This window comes from Triturus cristatus, chromosome 4_1 (genome assembly GCF_964204655.1).
Source record: "Triturus cristatus chromosome 4_1, aTriCri1.1, whole genome shotgun sequence".
Lineage (NCBI taxonomy): Eukaryota > Metazoa > Chordata > Amphibia > Caudata > Salamandridae > Triturus > Triturus cristatus.
The window spans coordinates 1,278,276,589-1,278,300,856 of record NC_140585.1 but is presented as its reverse complement, the minus strand read 5'-3'; the positions used below and the strand labels follow the sequence as shown (position 1 = coordinate 1,278,300,856).

The 24,268-nt window shown below is 42.0% G+C and overlaps 1 long non-coding RNA gene across 1 annotated transcript; it reads left to right on the top strand.

Moving 5' to 3' along the window:
* On the top strand, positions 1 to 24,268 carry LOC146856580 (uncharacterized). The gene is made up of 3 exons (XR_014980969.1): positions 1 to 139; positions 5,529 to 5,677; positions 24,135 to 24,268. It is a non-coding gene; the product is annotated as an uncharacterized LOC146856580 (long non-coding RNA).

Genomic DNA, 24,268 nt, shown 5'->3' with positions numbered 1-24,268 from the left:
CATTCCAGCCCTGGTGTTCCTGGCATTCATTGCCTTCACAAACTACTGTGTCCTCATCATCTCTTACCGCGCACTGTACATTAATGGCTTATGGCTGCAGAAGTCTAGAAAACTAGACCTTTGGCTCATCCGGATTCTCGTAAGTTCCTCTTTATTGTTAATATAAGGATTGTGTGCAGTACCACACCATTAGCTACTTCACAGATATCTGTTGAATAAAATAAAAACCAACAAACAAACAAAATAAAATGTGCAGGTGCCCAATTTTTTCTTATGACCCATTGCTGAATGCCAGGGTTGCCATTACTAAGGAAGCTTAGTCTTGAATCCACCCCATGCTTCTTTCCTCCACCACTCTACACTTCTTGTTTCTTTATCTCACTTTCTGGGCCTTGCCTACAGGCAGCTTTTAGGGGTATGTTGTCAAAAAGGCATATTGTGTCCTGCACTAGTACATTTTTGTGCCAGCCTGTTTCTTGGCACAGACTTTCTTTCTTGGCAGTCTCATTTGCTTGCTTCCTATTCAATGGCTTTCCTCCTCCTTGTGTTTTTCCCTCCTCTGGAGCACAGTTTCTTTACCAATCTTTTAATTGGATGGCTTTTATCCTTCCACTGCTTACATATAGGGAACTACTTTTTGCTGTCTTTCATCACTGCATGGGATTGCAGGCATTTTATTTTGCCCTCTCTTCCTCATTAGCTGCTTCCACCTAAATGCTCACTCCACCCGTGTTACTCTCTCCTCAGCCTTCCTGTATAGTTGCTATATCTTTTCTTTTTTTTTCTTTTTTTACATTTATTTCTCCCTCTCACCTCAGGCTCCTACCTTGATCGTGCAACACCCCCTCCCCCTCCAGCTCTTGTTGCCCACGCCTCTGTGTTTCACTCATTGTGCTCATTTAAGAAATGCTTTTACAAAATATTTTGGAGGGCTCAGCTGCTTCAATTTGTTGCCAGACTACTCCTTTTTTTATGTTTGTGTACATTTGACTTTCTTTATATTTACTGCTCCACGATTGGCGTCCGTTGTCTTGGAATGGTGAGTAAAAACAAAATGGATGCTGAACCATGCCATATGTGAATGCGTGGTGAAGCATGCAGGCATTTAACACAGCATGCCTAGTTGACTTGGCATCATGATGCATATGCCCACAAGTGTGATGACTTATGCCTATGTTGACTTTTGTTTTGTTGTTATTCTTTCCTCTTTTTGCCATTTGCTGCTTTGCCAATTGGTTTGCTGAAGGTTAGACCTATTGACTTTGCCATAATTGTTTTTTTAAATTTTTTTTGCTTTCCCTGTGAATCGCTGTTTTCTTGTGTTTCTCTTCCTCCTCCTTTCTCCTGTTTCTGCCTTTCTCTCTCTTGCTATGGGTCAAAGATGATAAAAAATCCTTATTGGTCCGCAACGACTGGCACAAATTAAACGACAGTTGAATAAGGACGATGGCAGGAAGTCAGAAAGTGGTCTGATTTAGGGAGTTATTTCCTGTCTATCATTTCTCAGTTGTATTCAGTGTTCAGGCGCCTCTTGAAGCTAATGTAGCATGGTTGTGCCTGGAGGTGTAGACTCACTTGAACTACTTCACATATTTGGTGTAAATTTTTATGGTAACATCAAAAACTAACTATCGTATCATGCTTATTTTCTGGCATGGATGCTGGATTGTGACAAAGAAAATGTTTAGAAATATTTAAAGATACTCCCTGGGCACCTCGCAGAGGAAACAATGATGCTTTCTGTAAGTTATCAGTTTGAGTACTATAGGTTTGGCTTGAATGTTACCCTTTAGGGCCCCTATTGTGCATCGGGGCAAATAGGTAAAACTAGGTAAAGTACATTTTTGGGTGGTGATGGAGTAAAGTCTCTAAAACATGTGTAGATTGGTCTATTTTGTGCATGCTCAGAAAACATGCACTCCACGGGCACTCGAGTGTGAAGAATTAAAACCAAATGCACAACATTGAGGAACTCAACGCTTATAGAATTTGCAGAACACAAAGCAGCTACAAGAGTAGGCAAAAAGTTACTATCACTCAGCGCCTTATCTGTAGAGGGTGAATACTACTGTTGGCTGGTGTAAGCTGGTTGTTGCACAGGCACAGGCCTTTTCACTTGTACAGTTGGAAAGGAGAGGGCATACAAGCTTTCCCCCTAAAAAAGCTGTATAGTCCCCATTGTCGAATAGCTGTATAGTCTCTATCGTCTGTGCATGGTTAGGTACACGTGTTGTGTGGGCGCTGGACAGACTATGAATGGTAATTGGTGTCTATATAGGAGCCAATGCGGTGAGCCTACAGAAGTTGACAACCAGTAGCGGCTGCTACCAACCAGGGGTCAAATGTGGGGCAGGAGGAGGAAAGGGAGAGGAATAATAAGAAAAAGCACTTACATCTTTACTGCTGGCCGCCCCCTCTTCTTTCTCCATCCTCCTCTCGGCAGGAAGTGCACAGCCTCCCAGAATCCCCTGACCAATCAAAATGCTGCCTTAGCAGCGTTGTAATTGGTCAGAGCGCCATGGTTCAGTGCTTACACCGGGGCTGGCAGGCTGTGCATGTTCTCAGCCAGCGTGGATAACTTGCAGAGTGCGCATGTGGCTTTGGACGGCCCAAGACTACCGGCCAAAGCATCATGCGCACTTTAGGTGCTGCCACCTCCGTCCTGACTTCAGCTTCAAGCTGAATACAAAAAACGATATGATAATAACGAGCGTTATTATCATTTTATGTTTTGTATTCAGCTGGCAGCTGAAGCAGTGGGGTGACGTTCCTCTACCTTAGCAGAGTAGCCACCACTGTTGACAACCAGTTTCCCTGAACGAAAAATCCAGAGTTGACTGGTAGGTTGAGGGAATCTACATCAGTCCCTGCATATTCAGTTTCTTCCTCCCCTGTACTTACAGCTCCCTCATTCCCACTCAGGGCCTGCTTCTAAGGCAGAAGGTGAAACTGGTGTAGATTTTTTCTTAGATGAGATTGATACTCTCAGGTTCAGCATCCCCAGGGCCAAATTCCAGAGTGAATCTGAGATTTTACTGTGTGCAAAGTAAATGGTAAGCATTTTGATTTAAATTCTGACATTTTCTCAGATAGCTTTTATGTTGTTTTAAGTATACAACTACTCCTCTATTTGCCCTTCTTCTCAATGCAGAATCTCCTCTTGATCGAGCAAGTCTGCCACAACTGATCTTCAATGCATTTAGGTTAGGTGCAAAATCCTCACAAACTTTCAGGGGAAAATATTGGTATTGGGTATCAGTGATACACATGTACGCAGTTGTACACATTCAACACCCTGACATGTAGAAACACTGGCTGACCATGCATAAGGAGAGTGCCAATACACTGTAAGTTTTGCTCACCCACAAGATGCCTCCTGTAGAGTGTGATAAGGCATGCTACCTGAGGTCAGGTGGATAGGTCACTATTCATCATGTGCCAAAGTAAAATACACGACAACAAGAAATACTATTTGGGAGACACAGACATGCTAATAGGGAAACAAGACAACAGAGGGGTCGGGTGGATAGGAGATAGTAACAGACAGTGGTTGTAGACCAGTGGAATTTGTCCATGTTGTGTTGTCATTGTAAATGTGGTCTAAATATCCAAAGTTGACTGCCGGGGATGCATCACAAAATTCCACCATATTTCCTTGTTAACTTTATAATTCAGCAGCATGGAAGTTCAGAACAGAATATTCAAGCCAATTACCATCCCCTATGCATTTTTACTTTTAGACCCCTTCCTCTTGAGAGCTGAATACTCACTCTTCTCACAGCAATTGAGAGTAGTCTTCTTCAATAGCTTTTTTCACTCAACACACAGTAAAACACCTCGCAGAGTGCTCCCAAGGCTGCCCACCTCATAATAGTGTTACGAACTTGGTCATGAGGAGCTCGATGATGAAGAATGTCGGTTAGGGTTTTATGTACTTTTTTTAAAAAGAGACATCCCACAGTGGGGCAAATGCAGTAAACATTCGAGTCTACCTTATCCCAATTTAGGCAGTAAAGTTTATCCTGTTTAGGAAAAGAGAGAACTGGATGGAAAATTGAACTCAGAATTCAAATCCCAAATGCAGCTTGCCAAACTTATCAAACATCAGCCCACATGGAGCAATACATTCAGCAAAGAATCATACTGTGTAGCTGTTGGACGCCTTAATAAAATGCAAAACTTGAATGTGATTACTCACTGTGCTGTGCTCTCAAGCTAATCTCACTCATATGGTAGAAAAGGGCCACATAGAACAAGAATGTAAGGAATTTGTTACTGTACGTTACTTTGTTTTAAATCACAAAATCGATGTAGATCATTCGATATTCTTCTTCAGTGACCTCTCCACATTTTCCAGTTTGACACCGTTCCATGAGAAATGGCTTGTAAAAGCTCTTTAGTAGCAATAAGTCTTCATCAAGTGTCTTATGTTTGGTTTCAGGGATTGTCATCCCTCTCTGTTTGGGAAAACTCCACTACCACTTTTCAGAGTTAGATGTTCCAAAAGAATACTGGACTGAAGGATAAATTCTGTACCTTAAAGTATTTTCATGGCGCAATCTCATTTCTTCAAAAGATGAATTACACATGAGCTCCTTCCACTAAGTGCTGAAATGTGTCGCCTTGTTGCTTATTATGAGATGACTGTAATATAGCCTTATAGCCCGCCGTAGCGGGCTATACCGGCTGTTAAAGGCCCGCTGCAGCGTTAAAGGCCCGAGCCGAAGGCGAGGGACTTTAACAAAGCAGAGGGACTTTAAAAGCCGGTATAGCCCTGCTACGAAGGGCTATAAGGCTATTAGAACATTCTGCCACTAGAGGGCAGAATGTTCTAACAAAACAAAGCCTTCAGGGAGCGAGAGGGGACTGAAATCCCCTCAGGCTCCCTGAAGTCTTTGTTCACAGCCAGAGCTGTGAACAAAGACACATTGGAATGTTGGTGCTCCGGGCTTATACCAGCCATTATAAGCCCGGAGCACTCCATTGTTTTCAATGGAGCTCCCAACATTCCAATGTTCTAAGACATTTTGTGTTTCAATAAAAACAAGCATTGGCATAGCCAATAGGTCTCGAATTTTGGACCTTATAAGTGTTTAGCCATGCAACAGTTGCATAACTGAATACTTATAAGGTCCCAAAAGCGAGACCTATTGGCTATGAAAGTGATCGCGATCGGGATCAAACTTCAAAGCGGCCGTGCGGCCGTGAAAGTGAAAGTAATCGCGGTAAAGCGCGGTGCGCGCGCCCGTGCACATACACTGTAGCTCTAGGCTGGCCTGGTAGCACTTTTTGGAGCCCTCTCAATAAGTCTCGCCAGACCAGCGCATGCGCTGGGTCAGGCGAGACCTAAAAAGGAGAAGACTCAGTGCATCGTTTATTAGGGGCTCCCTAGGTACTGGTGCAGTAGGTTATTTCAACTAGGCGTTGGATCTCCAGAGATTCATGCAAACGAGAATGAATACATAATAAAAAATGACCCTTTTTTTCGTAATGTTATTCATACTTTTAAGATCTTAATTATTTTGTAGGTCCATAATGGAATCGCAGTTTATGCTACATGGACAACTATAGCCACACTTTTGAACTTTTCCGTTGTGTTAACGTACAGTGGAGATGTGGCCAACGCGACTTCGACTACGGTGGCATTAGCAATTTTATCCTTCGAGGTTGTTTTATGGTATGTGAAGTCAATATATTTAATAAAAATATACAGCTTTCATTTGATCATTACATTCTTCAAATTAAGGAAACATTTCCTGTGGCAGAAATTGCACTTGTGTTTCCTAATGCTTTGAGGGATTTTTTAGTAACCCAGAGGCTCTGTGACAAGCTGCTTTCTCCATCAACTGTTGTTTTATTTAAATATATTAGGCCATGTAAAAAGTTGATAATCTACCACTGTATGGTTAGCCCTACAGTTGGAGTAGATTTCTGACTTTCAGGGGATTAAGAAGAATCCTAGGCTTGTTAGTATAAATGTATGTCAGTTGATTTCCAAGCATTAATCTAATTTTTCCGAATTAATTCATGCTTATTTCCCACAAGTCTGAAAATTTGAGAGAGCAAATTATTCGGTAATGTAGCTTTAAAGAAATCTATAGCAGGGAGAGTATTTTCTTCTCTGTAAGTTCTCTGTGAAATATGTGTGTGTTACTTGTTGGAGTGGACTTCAATTCTGGCAGCTACTAAAAGGCATAAGGGTCCCTGATGAATCTGCTTCCCTGTTACCTAGGGAACATGCAGTGGTGTATGCGCACATACTGGGGCTTATTTACAAGTCACTTTTAATATGGGAAAAAGTGATGTACTGGCGGCACAAGGGGTTTGTAAAAAGGCCCCAGAGTGTATGTGGAGCGATGCTGCTGCCTCCAAGCAGAAGAAGGAATTTCTGGGTCTTTTCCCCACGACAACTCCTTTAAAAGGAAATTAGAAAGTACTTTTTATGAGTTTTATCGTGTCAGTAGTTATCGTGTCAGTAGAAACAAAGAATCAGCCAACAGGGTGGCTTCAAACATCTGCAAAGAAATAGACAGACAATAGTTTACTCTCTCAAACTCACTCTGTATGTTAAACATATAGCGTTATATGGTTTATTACATTTAAAATGATTGTTTATTTAACAGACAATACAAATAAGTGTTTTTGGAACTTAATTGTTAATTGCTTCTTCCTAACTTAGTTGCACTCATGTTATCAACCTTAGAAGAATGAAACATTGGTGAAAAACCTATGTTAATGTTTATCCTTGAGGCTTACAGGCTGCTGTTTGTAGCTAACACATAACCCTCCGAGCTATTTTACCAGGATTTTGATTGGGTTACACATAATAGCTATCAGCAGGCACATAATTCATCCACACAATTTCATGTTGCAAATCTCTCAACATATATTACACAAAGTCTCTTTTAGGCCAACAGAGCCAGATCAATTTTCTGCACACAAGTTTTCTCGGAGGCCGACTTAGTAAAAAATAATGCACATAATTGCTGGCCATTGGTGTGCTGATGTTGACTTCAGACCTGTCAACTCACACAGTGCCACCATGTGTCACTTTCACATGATTTCGGCTCCTTTCACTCAGTGACCTAGTGAGGACAATGCGAGTTGGAATGCTCTTATAGGGAGTGTTTCCAACTCACATTGTGTTCAAGGCTGAGCTGATGTCCATCGAGATTTTACAACCTTCCCAAGACGTCAGTGTCAGCCTTTGAAACTTCAGATTGTTATCTTAGGATGGTCACTCTAACTCACGGGCAGTGCCCAAAGCCCCGTTCCCTGCCTTGAAAGTCACACCCACTCAGAAGCACTTTCAGATCTTCTAAGGTAGTGGATTTAAGGTCTCGCCCCGTCCTGGTGTCCTCATCGCACACGGTGGGTTGTTGTACACTGGCAGGTCTGTGGCTCTCTTCCTTCTGACTCTGCCCTCTCTTGACTCTACCCTGCCTGGCTTCACTTGCTATTCAACCCTGCCATTTTCTACATCCGAAAATTTGTGGGTTCCCAGAGTACATATTTTTCATTCCAGCATTGTGTCACCGCTTTTCCATCAGAGATGGTCACTTACTACTTCATTCCAAAGAGTGAATTGATGTGTGTTTTCAGGGTGCAAAAATTCCTGTGATATGTTTGTGAAAATGCACAAACACACACGTTTGTACACATTTGTTGCCTTGTGCCTCTAGCACCCTTTCCACCCAAAACCTACATCTGTGACTGGAAAATCTGCCATGTTGGAGGACACTCAACCCCATTGCAATTTATGGCCCCAAACGTATCCAATTTTTGATTCTGTGAATCAGAAAGTGTAACTTACTATCATAAATTCATTTTATTTCTCGCCTATGTCCCTTTTTTGCGGATTGAGGCCATAATGTACCCTTTTCTGATGGGAAATGTGACGTATGGTTGGATGAAAGTTTGCTGGTGTCCTCGGTGTTTGCGATATGTGATGCATTTAACAACGTTCTCCCATGTCCACAGTCTAAAACCCAGAGGTTGGAGTGGGCGAGATCGGAGGGGTACAAAGTGCCAATACTTTTTTTAACTTATGAAAAACCGTTCCCCTACTTTTTGTGAAAAGACATCTGTCCCGGTGCGGTTAATTCCAGATAGCTTAAATGCTTAAACGGAAGTTTCATTCAGTGAGTCTCCTGTGCTGTGAAACCGAAGCCGGGCAGACTGCCGAGCAAGCCTTCCTGCCAGTACTAGGTTATGGCAAATTCTGTTTTTTCAAAGGTTCAAAAGAGGGGTTTTGTGCATGACAGAGGAAACTGAGTTCCAAATTCCAGGGCTCTTCCTGAAAGTGATTTAGGACTAGTTCTTTATTTATTGAGTCAGGCTGACTCCAGAAGCATGGATTCTGAGCTTTACAGAGAGTAACGGGCCCTTGGGGTGAGTAATTGTTTTGCCAAGTAATTATGGTTGCCAAGGTATAAAGCTTTGTGTGTACATCTTTAGGGGCTCATTTCTATTGGCATATGGTTACTTAGTAGACCTTGATGCTACTGTGGACTGAGATTGTTGATGTTATTTCACATACCAGATGTAAGCTGTTACTCATTAGACTGCCAGGAACAGGAAGTTGCACTTGAGAGAAGCCAGCCACTTTCATGGAATTTTGAGGAGCTTGAGACTCCATGTTCTCTTCAGGACCTGTGGACGTTTGCTCTGTCACAGATATTTTCTCAGAATGGAGCAAGATGAACACATAAGTTAATAGTTGCAAAAAATACCCTGAACAGCCGCTTGAACAGCTTTCAGATTGGAGGGTGGTGTAGTCTCCCAAAGATTTCCCTAATTCCCCGGGGTCAGGCTTGGTTTGGTTATTTCAAGTTTGCAGTCTCTGCCATGGACTGATACATGCGATAGGGCCATTGCAGTTTTCAGTTTAGTGAGAGACTGGATGATGTTAGGTTTTTTTGGGGGGCAGTGTAACAATGGGTGTTTAGAGAGCATCAATACTAGTCTGTAGTTCACACTACTACAAAATGCAAGGCATTTTTTACATCTGCCAATGCCTCACCAGTGGGGAAACCAGTCGTGTGGCACTCTTTTAATACTGAAAATCTTTCCAAATGAGGAGTAGCAGGATGGCTGAAACACTTCAAAGTAGAATATGGCTTGAGGTTTTCCAAAAGTTATACTTATCCCTATTACTCTCAAAGTACCTGAGTGTTCTTGCTACAATATATCTATATATGGCGAATGTATTTTCCAACAACATTCAATATTGGTTCATTCGTGATTCTCATATAAGCTGAATGATTTATAGAGGAAAGGAGCAGGAATAGACCTAGCTATCAAGTCAGGAAAATAGGGAAAGAAGGAAAGCATGCGTTTGGGATTTTTACCATGCAGTACAATTTCTCAAGCCCTAACATTCTAGTTAGAAATGTATACTTCTAGCAAGCTGAACCAAATATCCTCAAAATATTACATATTGATTTCTACTCTGAAGGATGCTCTGTACACACTTGTGAAATGTACCAAACCCCCCAGTCCCACTTCTACCCTAGGTTTCCTAATGAGCTTCCATTTCCAAGAAGATCTCTTTTAGCACATATCACTGCTCTCAGCAACCACATTTTATGGTCTTTATCAGACTATGAGCTGACTTGTCACTTCCTAATATAGATAAATATGCATCAAACTTTACTCGCTCACAAAAGTGATTATCATTCTTACATCAGTTCTGTCCAAAATGTTTAATTTTTGAAGTTTGAAAAACACATGTATATTTTATAAAGCTTTATTTGTTGCATACAATAGATCATAAGAGACCTTTCACACTTGTGAATGATGCTGCTAAAATGTATCCAGTAATTGAAGCTAATGTTATCTTCAACCCATTTTCTGAAGGATTGGATGCAGGGGGTTCTCGCCTTGGTCGCACGTTCCCTGAACCTGAGGTCAGGGTGAGTGCTCTTAGTAGTCACTTTGCCAGCCAGCCAATGCATTACACAAAGCTAGGGAGTGTTGTCCTTTTTTGTTTTTTTACATTTTTTTATTGTCAAAAAGAAGTACAAGCAAAGAGAAAAGGCAGGATAGAATAGGGGTGGGAATTCCCTTAAAAAGTTACACATCCAAATATACATAAGAAAGTCTGTAAAGAGAAAACAAACATTTCAAGAAGATTATAAGCAAACAAATATCAAAGGAATCACAGAGAACCAACAACTAGAATTCCCCCACTTATTAGCCATATGATTCTTCCAAACAACCCCATATAGACCTATATTTTAGCAGGGCCTGAATACCCCTTGCTTTAGCTAGTGCCTTCTCCCTTCCCCCCGTTTCTTTAACAATTAACCACCATTCCAACACTGTGGGGGTTTGGGAGAGATCCAAACTCTACCTATCGCCAGCCGGGCAGCAACCAACATGACTGCCATTATGGAACTATACCGACCACAATCTTCCTTGTGTCCTAGCATCTTTTTGGCTGTCGTGAATATGAATTCACGCCCAAGTCTAATTTTAATTGCCACTGATATTTGATCCCAAAAAAGACTTAAAGCAGGACACAAAACAAACATATGAGTAATACCAGCCGCATATAGCCCACATTTGGGGCAATTATGACGCAATCCACCATAAATCCTTCCCAATCCAGCCGCCCCTTGAGACCATCTGACAATCCTCTCCAGGGTGTAATAAAGTAAGCAAAGTGTCCGGAAATGCTGCAATCGTAAGTTCACTGAATGTACAGAAAGGGCAATAGTATTAAGGGCTATCTTCACCTTTTCTGTAGCAATATTTTCCCCGAAGATCTCGCTCCAGCTAGAAGCTATTTTCTCGCAGCCCTCTACTCTATGCTGATGGAGGATTTGATACGCCTTACTAATGGTAGCCTGCCGGTTCTGGGAATACAAACACTCACACATATCAGAACCAGAGACGCTCCGAGCAGCTAAGTTTTTAACAAAATAATTCCTAACCTGTATATATTTAAAAAACAACCGTTGAGGAATATAAAAAATTAGCAGAAGATTCACAAATAACTTAATGCCATTACAATCGAGTAATTGCCCAAGACAATGCACACCGTACCTAGCCCATTGACTGGCCGCTGCATTCTGAAATACTCTGGGCAGCATTGGGTTCCCCCAGAGGGGAAGTTTGTCATGTATAAGAGATAAGGAGGATCTGGTTTTAATGCCCTGCCAAATATATACACAGTCTTGAATGGTCTTAAACCGTACACGTTTAAAATAATTAGGGTAATTGATTCAGTACAGAAACATCTGGCTCTCAGAGCCAAGAACCAACCAATACCAAAAATCCGTTTGCTCTGGGTTCAGAAGGCTGCGCAAACGGCCAATGAAAGCAGCCCAAAAATAAAGTTTAAAGTCAGGGAGGTCTAAACCGCCCTGATTATATGGGAGCTTCATAGACCCAATGGCACGTCTTGATTTTTTATAACCCCAGATGAAACTGCTCAAGGCCCCATCCAGCTTATCAAAAACGAATTGGAAATCCTAAGCGGGATCGACCTAAATAAATACAAGAACTTGGGGAGTATCTTCATCTTTATGACGTTGCATCTCCCTAAGATACTTAATGGGAGCTCGCGCCACAACTTCAGTTGCTTAATAACAGCAGCTATTAGAAAATCATAATTTAAAGAGTGAATGAGTTCAATCTTAGGCGAGATTCGTACCCCCAAGTAGGTAGCGGTCAAAGAAGTCCCTTCCACTGGAAATTCCGGCTGAAAATTAAGAAGAACTTGGGTTTTATCACTATTCAGTTTATAACCTGAAAAAAGGCCAAAACTCATTGCCTCCCTATTAATGCTCTCTATAGCCTCCTTAGGCTCCTCCGTGAAAATAGTGATATCGTCTGCATACGCCATGAGTTTCAAGAGGCCCTGTCCAATATTCAAAGGACAAATCGTATTATTGGCCAACAATGCCCTAATAAATGTCTCTATATAAAGAGCGAAAAGAAGGGGAGAAAGGGGACAGCCCTGCCTTGTGCTGCAATGAATAGAAAAAGGAGTAGTTTGAATATTAAAATATCGTAGTCTAGCCATAGGGTTGTAATACATAGCACTAACCAGCTTCCGGAATTTTTCCCTAACCCCAAATGCTGTGAGTGTTGCCCAGAGATATTCCCAGGCCACCCGGTCAAATGCTTTTTCTGCATCCAATAAGACCATGCCCAGGTTGATTTTTAACTTCCCCGCAGCATCAAAAGCCGCCACTGCCGTGTTGACATGGGTATTGGTGTCTCTCCCATGAATAAACCCATGCCACTGCAGAGAAACCAGGCTGGCCATCATTGGAGCTAACCGGGTGGCCACTATCTTAGCAAACACCTTAGCATCTGCATTTATTAAAGAGATTGGGCGATACGAAGCCCGTTCCTTTGGGACTTTATCTTTTTTTAGAAAACAAATTATGTTGGCCATATTCCATGAATTTAGTACCCGACCAGTAACCCACACTTGGGCAATTAGATCTCGAAGCACCGGGCCAGGAGGCTCTTACAGCACTTATAAAACTCTGCCGGAATAGCATTGTTACCAGCCGCCTTCCCTAGAGGGAGCCCCCCAATTGATTTCACAATTTCCTCCACGGTAATCTCCTGCTCTAATAAAAGAGAATCCTCTTCTGTCAACGTCAGTAAATTGCTCGCTTGCAAATAACTCTGCATACCAATCAAATCTTGTGTTGAACCGGGAGAATATAGTTGCTGATAGAAAATGGAAAACTGATCTGCGATCTCCTGGGGGCGCCTGTATACAATTCCACCCTTGCCTTTAATAGCTTTAATCTTAGTTTTAAGACGGCTGTCCATGAGCTGATGTGCTAAGACTTTCCCTATCCTGTCCCCATACCCATATTGCAGTGTCTTTTGCTTGGTAAAACAAGCCGCTACCTTCTCTTTAAGTACCCTATTAATCGCGGCCCTGTGCTCGCGAAGAGATATATACAGAGAGTCTTGATCTACCTTTCACATTCGGACAGCCTCAGCATGTTGAAGCTCGCAAATAACAAGCCTTTGATAAGCTTTCTTAGTTAGTTTCTCCCGCTTTCTATTTTGTTGCCAAACAAACTGTTGAATGACTCCACGAATAAATGCTTTCATAGCATCCCATACCACAAATGGTGAAGCAGACCCTATATTATCTGTAAGATATTCTGAGATTTTTTGAGAGATAAAAGCAAAATATTCAGAATCCGTGGAAAAGAAAAGGAACCGTTCGTTTTAGAAATAGAATTGGCCAAAAAGGAAAATATTATAGGGTTGTGATCAGATGTGATCCTAGGACAGATCTTCATGTCTGACCCCGCCAGTATGGTATCTGAAACCCAGGCCATATCAATCCTAGAGTACTGCCAATGTGGCATAGAATAGTACGTGTACCCCGGTGCAGTTGGAAATAGAGAATGCCACGTATCTTGCAGCGAGTGCAAACGCCCTAATTCTAAAATGGAAGCCCTCACCTTGGCCATTCTAGGAGTAAGTGGCCGGCTAGTAGAATCCGTGCCATAGTTAATAACACAATTAAAATCTCCCATTACAACAAGCACACCCTACCATCCCATTAATTCTAGACAAATATCATCAAATAATGTCGAATCGTCAACATTAGGGCCGTATAGAACACAGAACACGTATTTCAAAGTGTTAATCTCAATTTGAGCTAGGGCCCACCTCCCTCTTTGGTCCGCTAATACCTTATGGATTGGACAATTGAGTCTTTTAGACACCAAAATGGCAGTCCCCCTGATTGACACATTTTGTGAAGTACATATTATATTCTGGAAGCCCAATTGATTGAGAAAGCCACGATCTTTATACGCTAAATGCGTTTCCATTAAAAGTACTATATGGGGTTTATAAGCCCTAAGCTCTTCCCGTACTAATTGTCTTTTAGATCCTCTATTCAACCCAGACACATTCCAAGATAGACACCTAATCCTTGCCATACCCATTAATATAATTACCAATCATCAAAGCAAAAAGTTAATAATCCCAAAGTTCACACCACCAAAACAAAAAACTGTAAACCTTCTTTTTGACTTTTTCTTTCTTTATACCCTTAACCCTCCCAGGAGTGCCCATCTGCAGCCCCCTCAAAAACGACCTACCCCCCCTCCCAGTTTCCTAAAGAAGGAATCACCCTCCCCAAAAAGCTGAAAATGACAGCTAACACCTCAGCGCACCACAGAGCCAGCCCCGGCTAGCCCCCCACAGCTGCAAGAAAAGAAATGAAATATAACAAGCTAAACCCCTAGCTGCCACAGAGGCTGCAACAAAAGGCCCCAAGCCCAGCCTCTATACTTTTCTAGTCTACGCCTCCCGATACCCTTTGCAGAAAAAAAAACCAGAACATTGTCTACTTTATCAATTCCTATTGGATCGGTCAGTCCTGCCGAAGGTTCATGTCATTTGCCATTTGCTTAATACTTGCTTAGCCTCGAGGTCCGAAACGAAAAATTGTGACTGCCCATCCTTGATAACTTTCAATCTGGCAGGTTCCTGCAAAAAGACCTGAGCCCCGGTCGCTTTAAATGGATCGATGAGTTGTCTCATTTTCCATCTTTTTTCCATTGTAGTGCGGCTCAAATCAGATCATAAAAAAATCGATAAAGAGTCAACCCCTACTGGCGAATTTGGCAGAGCTTTAAAAGACAGTGCCTGTCTTAACAAATAATTCCCCCAAAAAATTAGAATAGGCCAAGGATACCGAGCATTGAGCCTCTGTGCAGTAATAGGGAGTCTATGTGCTCTTTGGCAGTCCCAAACCCAATCCCAATCAGACAGATCCGGAAAGGCTTTTTGGAAAAAGTTGTACCACAAATGCTCGGGGGTCAGTGCCCTCCTTACCCTCCGGAACACCAAACAATCTTAAATTATTTCACCTTTGCCGGTTTTCTAAATCTTCAATCTTAGCTTGACAAGCCAAGAGCTGTAGGTTGTGAGACTGCACAGTATTCGCTATAGCAGTAACTGACTCCTCTGTCTCTGCTACCCAGTTTTGTAACTCAACCATATCTCTTGTAATTCCGGCCACAATACCCATCACCTCATCCAATGATAATTTAATACTAAGGTAGTCTGCTCTAATCTGAGCATGATGATCCTGAGCCTCACGTTGTTGTTCTTGTAAGGCCTGCAGTATTACCGCAAGAGACGGCTCTTTAGAAGAAGGCAGCTCATCTGTCTCTTGCACCAAATCTAGTGAGGTTGGCTTGGTCATATTACCTAGCTCTTCATTTTGACTGGGCGAGCTTTCAGAGCTGTTCCCATTAGAGTAGTCCGCTGAGTTAGTTAAGGGTATCTCTTGTTCCCCAATGGTTTCAATATTTTCACAATTCACAGAGTCCTCCGCCGATTGGCCACTTGACCAGCCAGGACCAGAACCCGACAGACGAGAACTCAGAGCCTTGACCTCTCCCTTTGCTTGGACCCACTTTCTTAGTGGTCTGCTCTCCATTCCGCCGACCTACAGAGCTATTATGCCAGCTAGCCCCTTGCAGGTCCGTCGATCTTTTGCGAGGTTTGGCTACCTCAGGCATAGCCTTAGATACAGTTAAACTCTTATTTTTTGGTTTAGTGCCCAGATCAGAGCGCTTGGGAGTACAGTCTTGGCCACATAATAACCTTTTTAAACCATTCTGATCCACCTCGGGACTAGACAGGCTACAGCTCTGGAGAGTACTACTAGGGCTATCGCTGTTAGCATCTAACGCAATATCCTCAGTGCCCCCCAGTGCTACGTTAGGCACTTCTGCGATGGCATCCTCCTGAGTGACTGGAATCGCCTCCGATTCAGTGGCCCCCAATGGTCCAACACTCTGGGTGGTTCACCAGCATCGTCACATTCGGTTTCCACTTCTAAGTTCCCCACTGGATCCTCAAAAGACAGTCTGTTGTTAGCGGCTGGCTCCTGTGTATCTTTCTGCGCAGCGCTACACAATATAGATGCTATAGCTATTGCATCAGCCGTTTGTATGAGAAGCTCTCCCTCCACAATTAAATCAGCGGTTTTACCTGCTTCCAGGAGCCGAAGTGCGGGTCTGCCCACTCGAGCTGGGGTGACTTTAGATTCATTCTTGTTGTTCAGAGTCGTCCAGCCTTCTTCACCGAGCGGTGGGGGTTGTAAGCCCGTAGTCCTTGTAACACAGGCTGCTTTCAATGTGTTTTTCAGCGGCGCCATGTCGGTCTTTAACTCCAACTCGAAAAAAGAAAGGCACGACCAACTGAGCCCCGATCTGCAGGGGCCGGACAGCCAGCAGACTCGCCTCGCCGTCCGTCAAAGCTGCTGAAAATTACACCTCGGTCCAAGCATCCACGCTACGGAGTCAGCTACAACGCTGGGGAAGACAGAAAAATAAGCCTTCTAGCGTATCACTCATCTAGGTAAGTAGGCGCCTCATAGCCTTCATTCAGCGGCTAGCGGTAATGACAGGTACTGGGGTAGCCAGCCAGGAGCTTCGCTGTGCTGTGAGACGAGGCGGCACTAGTCCGCCATCTTCCTTCCCGTAACAACCTCCGCCATCTTCCTTCCTGTGACAACCTCCTCCCGCTAGGGAGAGTTTTCCAAAGAGTCAAAAAATGCAGGAGGAAATATCATATAGGAGTAAAAACCTCCCAAGAACTGAGGCAAGGCTAAATACCTGCAATAAACATCCATATGCACTGACAAAGCTTAAAAAGATAACAGCCATGAAAAGAATCAGGACGATGCTCACACTTTAGCCTTAAATATGAAAGAACCTGCCTCACCTCCATCAACCTTCAATGATCAATGACAGGTCAGATGACTTGCTAAATCTAGGCCTGCCAACATCTTAAAGGCCGCAGCCTACCCATCCGTGTTTGTGATTGAGGGCATCCTGAGTCTTCCGCGTCGACTTACCATGTAATATGTGTCCCATCCCTACCAAGTCTGTCCCAGATCCACAGGCTGTCAAGCTACCCTGACTTAACATATGTCTAACCGAACATTTGTACTACTGCTGTTTCCAGTGCTTCCCACAGACAGATGTTCCTGCCGTTGGGAACTCACCGGGAACACACTCTAGGTTGCAATACGCTATACCCCACACCTACCTGCCTTCCAAGACACTACTCTGACCTAACTGATTTCCAACTCAGTGTACCCTCAGCAGTCTAAAAGCTCTATGGTACTCTCTGTTACTACAGTGGTGGGTTCTGTGTCTTAATGTGCACCTCTAGTTCTCCAGCATAAGCAAAGTTTTTGTACAGGGAAAGACATACCACCTTCCAAGGCTGAGCAAACTACTGTCAATATGAACATCCTTGCTCTGAGTTAATTAAAACAATGTTGGAGCTTACCAAAACGTCCTCAAAGCTTTGAGCATCTACCTCCAAGCACTGAAATGACATCTAAGACGACCAAAAGCATTCATTTCCGTGCACTGTAAAATTGAAACCAGACACACCAAGAAACTGCTCCTATGAAACAGCTGTTCTCATTAATAACAATTATTTCATAACGTTATCAGGAAGGTACATTTACTATAACGAATAGGTGCATCTGGACATACATATCACAAATCAGTGGATGACTGAAACAATGAATGAATACATAACAGGGCTAGACACAGCCTCACACGGAAATTTTAGGTATTTACAACCTGTTCACGTTTCCACTACTCGCCTCTGCTAATGTTTTATTTATTTTTTACAATTATACCTTTTTATTTTTTAAAGACAAGGTTAGTATCAAATAAATACTGTCCCATGTTATTCCTTGAAACAGAATTTTCTCTGGAGGAGGTTCCTGTGGCTATCTTTTCTAGATTTGCAAATAAAATCCCAGGTCCAGATAGGGTGCCCATGGGCCTCTATAAACTCGAGGTGGCTCTGTGGGCAAACAATGCTAATTTGGCTCCCTGAACAGGATTCAGTTGCTGTAGGCAAGAGTATAACGGACTGCTTATCCTGTGTAGGGGCCTCTGGATCCATTGGTTATGCTATACCAAGGATGTTTTCACTAAGCTAGTTGGCCCTCTTTCTACTTAAACCCAGAATTGTTATCTACAATGGATAAACACTGGCTTAAAATACATTTCTTGGCGCCAGGCAAGGGGAAATAGGGAAGGTTGAACTTCAGAAACCCGCAAATAAAGATTATATGTTGATTCAAACAACACAACGTTTGGAGCCGTACATCGACATGGTGACCAACACGTGGGATAAATTAATCCTGCCTAGATTTAGGTTTGGAACCATTAGATGCCAGCTTTGCTTTTGCTTGGGTCAATTTAATTCATCTGCTGTCCTTACCTGTCTTTGTGTTGAGCACTCTCCGGGAACCCTGGCAAACTTTGTATTTTTTTGTAAATTTTATCGTATTTACACCAAAAGGTTTTTAATCTCGCCACTCCGGAGTGCTGCATTGACCAGATGTATTCTTGTGCTATTATATTTACAGATGCTCTGTTTCCCTGAGGTTTGTGCATGCATTGCAACATTTCTCAAATTTACCCTGCGTTGTAGGCAGTCTCTACTGTTTTAAACTGTTGGATATATATTTAGGCTGTTTTTATTATGTTTATCATCTTTTAATCTGAGTTTGTATTTCTATGAGTTTTGTATACTGTTGATGTGCTTTTATGATTTTTTTTATGATCAAATAAAGCTTATTGATTGATATTTGTAAAATATAGGCTCATAGTTGTTTTTGAAGTCTCATCCAGAACAAAGGGGAAGTTCAACGTATGTAAGTGCCCCTTGCAGAGTTATTGACAGATCTAAAGTAATCACCATACGTGTCCAGCCTTGTGAATTATGTCTAGGGAATGGTTGGTGAGAGCCCCATCTCTTATCCTTGCTTTTTGGATCCTCAATCTCGTTGAACAAATCAAGGGTCAGGGCAAAAATCTTTTGGCTGATATCACACCTTGAGTCCTTCACATTTTTTGATAGTAAGGCGACACTGGGTTAACTACATTTTTGTGTGAGTAATATTTTCATAGTTTGCTTTTGATTCACTGACTAATACATTTGTTATCTTACAAATTTTGTGAAGTGTACTGTTCACCATTTCACTGGCATCCTGACAATGTTGGTTGCCTCGGTACACAAAGGGGGTCTGTTGGATGAAAGCTGTTCCAGTACCAAGGCTTCATAAGAGGTTTGGGTTTCTGGCTTTGGAATTCTTGAACCACACTGCCAGGGAGCACACTGTGACACTGTCGCTATGCAATTGTTTCCCTATGAGGGATATGTCAGCTCTTGTGGTTGGGCAGCAGTGTGTTTTGGAGGATATGAGAGTTGCCTCCCACACACACTCCTCCACTTGTGCCAGTTCCCATGGTTGGGAAAAGAGAGAGTAAGAGCGGGTATTGGCGCTGTCCTAGGTTTTCAATTCCCTTAATTTCTTTACCTCTTCACATTTTTTTTATACAGATTGTTACATAGCTCGAACTTGACCCGGTATCGGGTATCAGAGCGCTTTACATAGCACTAGTTGCATTACATGAGGACACATTCATTTTTGTTAGGCACGGGGAGATGAAGTGATTTGCCCAGAATCACAGGATGTTCAGCGTCCTTGCCGAGACTCGAACCCGGTTCCCCAGATTCAAGGTCGACCACCCTAGCCGTTAGGCCAACTCCTTCACATCCTCAGACTCGAGGAGAACGCTGACTGGACCACCATTGGCATCACAGACTTGTACCCTACTTTCTGGGAAAAGAGCAGGAGGGGCATTTCCATGTAGGGGGAGGGGCAACAAACACTCACTATGCCCTCTCAGCAGTGGGACAAGGGGTGGCAGAAAAGAGGACGGTCAGTAAAGGCGAGGTCCACTAAGAGGTAGGGTTGGGATTAGAGGAGGGGCTAAGGTACCGGTACTCAGATCTCTGTGTAGTAATGGTCAACAACCTTGTGAACTACACTGGGGAGAAGATTGATGTCATTGGTTTTAGGCAACTTGTTTTCAGATTCAAGGATAGACATGCATTATGTAAGTTGTACGCGGCTAAAGAGGGACCCTCAGTTTTGGTCTGGAAGGATCAGAAAAAACTTGAGATTATCCTAGATCCCAGCAGTCCAGAGAAAACACTAAGAACTGGGTCTTACATGAATTTCCAGCTGTCCGCAATGGCAAAATCGAAGGGTTTCGCTCATGCTATGAGGTTAAAACAGGAAGCCCCACCTAAAATTCGCAAAGCACGCAGCATTCCCTTCATTGTTAGAGATGAAGTTAAGTCAGAAATAAATAAATTGCAGGATTCTAGTATCATAGATCTCATAGAAGCCTCTGAATGGGTATCTCCATTAGTTGTAGGCAGACGTGCCAATGGCAAGGTGCATCTGTGTGTGAATTTTAGAGGTCTCAATGATAACATCATCGTGGATCAGTTTCCTCTCCCACGCATTGACGAAATGTTAACTTTAACTAGAAATGACAAATGGTTCTCCACTTTAGACATGTCTGCTGCTTATCACCAGGTTGTATTGAATAAAAAAGTAAACATCTTACAGCCTGTTGCACACCCTTTGGATGCTTCCAATCCAAACGTATGCCATTTGGTTTAGCATCTGCAGCAGCCTTCTTCCAAAGGCTTATGTTTGAACTTTTCAGTGACTTAAAAGAGGTGACATTTTTAAGATGACATCTTGATTATGGGTAAAACTAAACAGCATCACGATGAAATTTTAAGGAAAGTACTCAACATTCTTTGTATGAAAGGTTTAGCTGCTGAAATGAGTAAATGTAAGTTTGCTGAAAAAAAAGCCACTTACCTGGAATATGAAATTAACGAGAAAGGTATCAAACCCAAGGAGAAACTTGCAGAAGCAATCAACAAAGCTCCTTCTCCCAAGAACAAAGATGAGCTATGCTCATTTCTGGGCTTGGCAGAAATTAACTCTAAATTTGTTGAAAATTTTTCAGAACGAACCTATGAAATGCGTTCTTTATTAAAGAACAAGTCCAAATTTGAATAGACCAACTTAAGTTAAAATGCTTTTCTTGATATTAGGGGGCCATCAGCGAAGCTTTTAAGTTACAAGCTTTTAATCCCTCTGCCACAATCTTTATCGCTACTGATGTGAGTGGTAAGGGTTTGGGCTGTGTCCTCACTCAAATTGATGATGTGGCGCAGAAATTGTCATAGCGTTCGCCTCCAGGTCACTTTCCCCCACGGAACAATAATACTCCGTTATTGAAAGAGAGACACTGGCCTGCGTATGGGCTCAGAACGTTTTCGGAAGTTCTTTTGCGGAAGGAGGTTTACTGTTCAAACTGATCATAAGCCTTTAGCTAAATTGCTTACTACTGATCATCTAGGACATCTGCAAGAATTGCCAGACTTTCCATGCGCCTACAAGATTTTATTTATGATGTTAAATATGTTCCGGGGAAAAAGAACGTCACTGCTGATTTGTTTATTAGAATGTCTCTCCCTCTGAGGGGAGTGGATGCCAGTCCTTGGAATGATGTGTGTGTTGCGAGTTTGTTTTCGAAAGACAATGAAAAAAGCTTACAAAAAGAAGAGTGGGAAAAAGCTCAAAAGGAGGATGAAACTCTTAACCTTGTCAGGACCAAAATTCAATGTGGTTGGGGTTGTATTAAATCCAAACTGCTTGGTGAGTTAAAAGCGTTATGGGAAGTTAAAAATGAACTAGGAGTTGATGGTTTGTTTGTTAAGATAGGGGACAAGATTATTCCTCCACGCAACTTAAGGAGTAAAATTAGTTATTTTTTATCATGAAGGTCACATTGGTATAACATGTGCTAAGAAAAACATCAAATCATTCTATTGGTGGCCTAAAATTGATATTGAAACAGAGAGGTTTGTGCGATCGTGCATGGAATGTGAGGATTCTGATAAATCTCAGAAAACCCTCCTTTAAGCTCTTTAGGTTGCACTTCTCTTCCCTGGTATGATGAAGCATTGGACATTATGGGTCCCATTGTGTGGTCTGATGAGTCTCAGAGGTATATTCTCGTGTTAGTGGATTTGTTTTCAAGGTGGATTGAACTTAAAGTTGTCAATAAAGTTGACACTAGTTGTGTCATTAAATTCCTGGACAGTGTATTTCTGTGTGAAGGTTTCCCTCAAACCATTCTTACAGATAATGGTGTCCAATTTATGTGTGTTGAAATGAAGGAATTACTTGAGGTGGTAGGGATTTCACATAGATGCACTGCTCTCTATCATCCTAGGGGAAATGGTGGCGTGGAAAGGATCAACCGCATTAATAAGGATGTGTTGCAAATGACTAATCAAAGCAGGAAAAATATTGATTGTGAACTTAAGAAAATGCTATGGACCTACAGAGTTACTAGTCACGATGCCAAAGGTGAGAGTCCCTTTGGTGTTATGAGAGGCCGTATTCCTCACTCTAAGATCAACCCATGTTGGATGAATAGAAGCAAACAAGTGGAATGAGATACAAAAAAGATCAGGAGTTGTATTTTAACTTCTCAACTTAAGGACAAAAAAAAACTTTGAAATGAAACATGGTGTCCGTGATGTAAAGTTGACTGTTGGTCAATGGTTTTGTGTAAAATCCAATAGAAAGGTAGCTAAAGGTAAAAGCAAATTTAGTGCCCCTGTACAAATTGTCAAGGTCATGAACAACACAGTGAGATTAACTGATGGCAGTGTATGCCATATGAGTCGTTTATCTTTAGTTAAGAATGTTCCTTGTCACATGTTGAATTATGCTCAACAACGAGCAGAACTATTGGTGGATTAATGTCCACACTGAGAGTTTGTCTTCTTCCAAACCTGTTGATTCCAATATTTGTGTTCAGAGTGGAGATGATCTGAGGAATGAAGCTTGCTCTGAGCTGTGCCTTGGCTCTGGGCAAGGTGAGTTTAGCGGAAAGAAAATTAGCACCTTCGGTAGAACCATTGTGAAACTGAAGTGACTTGAAGACTATGATTCACAATTTCCATTTTATCTTGTGCAGTCTCACCAGTTTTTTTACAGTTTTTTTTCTCCAATTGTCTTCCTTTTTTTTCTGTAAGAAGGGGGATGTTTAGTATTGTTTTTTTTTGTATTTCTCTTTGGAAGAATTGTCCTGGTTCTGTGGAATTAAGAATCAGAACACTTAGAGTGTTCTCAGTACTTATTAATGTGTGTTAGAATGTTAGGGAGATGCATTGGAGCTGGTGACATTGCTGCTTGCCTGGGCCTCGCTCGGGGTTGCCAAATAAAGAAGAAATCTACATCTTTATTAAGTCTCCTGGTCATTACTTCAGCCTCCTCTCTCTAATCGATACATTTACTTGCAGCTCTCCAGATATATCAAATCAATTGCTTGCAAAATTAACAGGAAGACTGATCGTTGGGCAACTTTTAAGTGATTACTCATGCTTTGTGGCAGACCTTTTTACTTTAATTTAGTTCATAAACCAAACTACTTCCAGTGCATGTCTAAGCTATAAGTAGCACAGATTCTAGCCAAGGTGTCCCTGCTCTGAGTTAACACATATGCATTTAAACTCCTCATTTCTTGCATTCTACCTTCCCCTGTTCTCATGGACCTGTCTTGTTTATGAAGGTAAGAGAACACGCCTGTGACTCTACTCCTAAGGTTGTTCGCCATTTATGTGTGGGTGAAGTACCATTTTGTAGCACCTAAACTATAGCGCTTCATGCACAGTGAACAATGGATGTTGGTGACGGAAGCTCGTGATATGTATAAATGGCAGAAACAACTACAGTACTTCCCTGTTGTTTAAGGATTGTGACCCTTAGTACAGAAAGTGATTCAAAACGTGGAAAGACACTATGGTGGAAGAAAATGAAGAACCAATTGAACAATATTGGTTAAAAGAATTCAGGTAATCGAAAAACATGTTGATAGTGCTCGTCAGTTTCGTTGAAACATCTAGGAAAAAGCTGCTGCTTGTTTTTGCTTTCGCTGTTGCTTCTCCAACAGCTGTCTATGATTTAGCATTTTTGGTAAAAAGATGGCATCATGTTGAAAACAAGTGATAGATCAATTTTGGGTTATGCATTTCATTTAACAATAGCCATGCTCCATCTTGATGTGTCTGTCTTTGTTTGAAAAGAAAACATACACTAGTGATGTTACTTCCTATTTGAGCCAATGTAAGTTTTTTTGCATCTTGTCACTGGTTGCCGTATTTTAATTTGTTGTTTCCTGTTAAATGTTTTCCCATCGAAGGTTTATTCTTGAAAACTTTGTCTTCGACGAGTATGTGCGTTACACCCTCACTATATATCCAGTGGTAATTGTCTCATTATCTGGAAGCCTTAACAAGCACTTTGTATCATCAGATCCAGGACGCAACAACATCT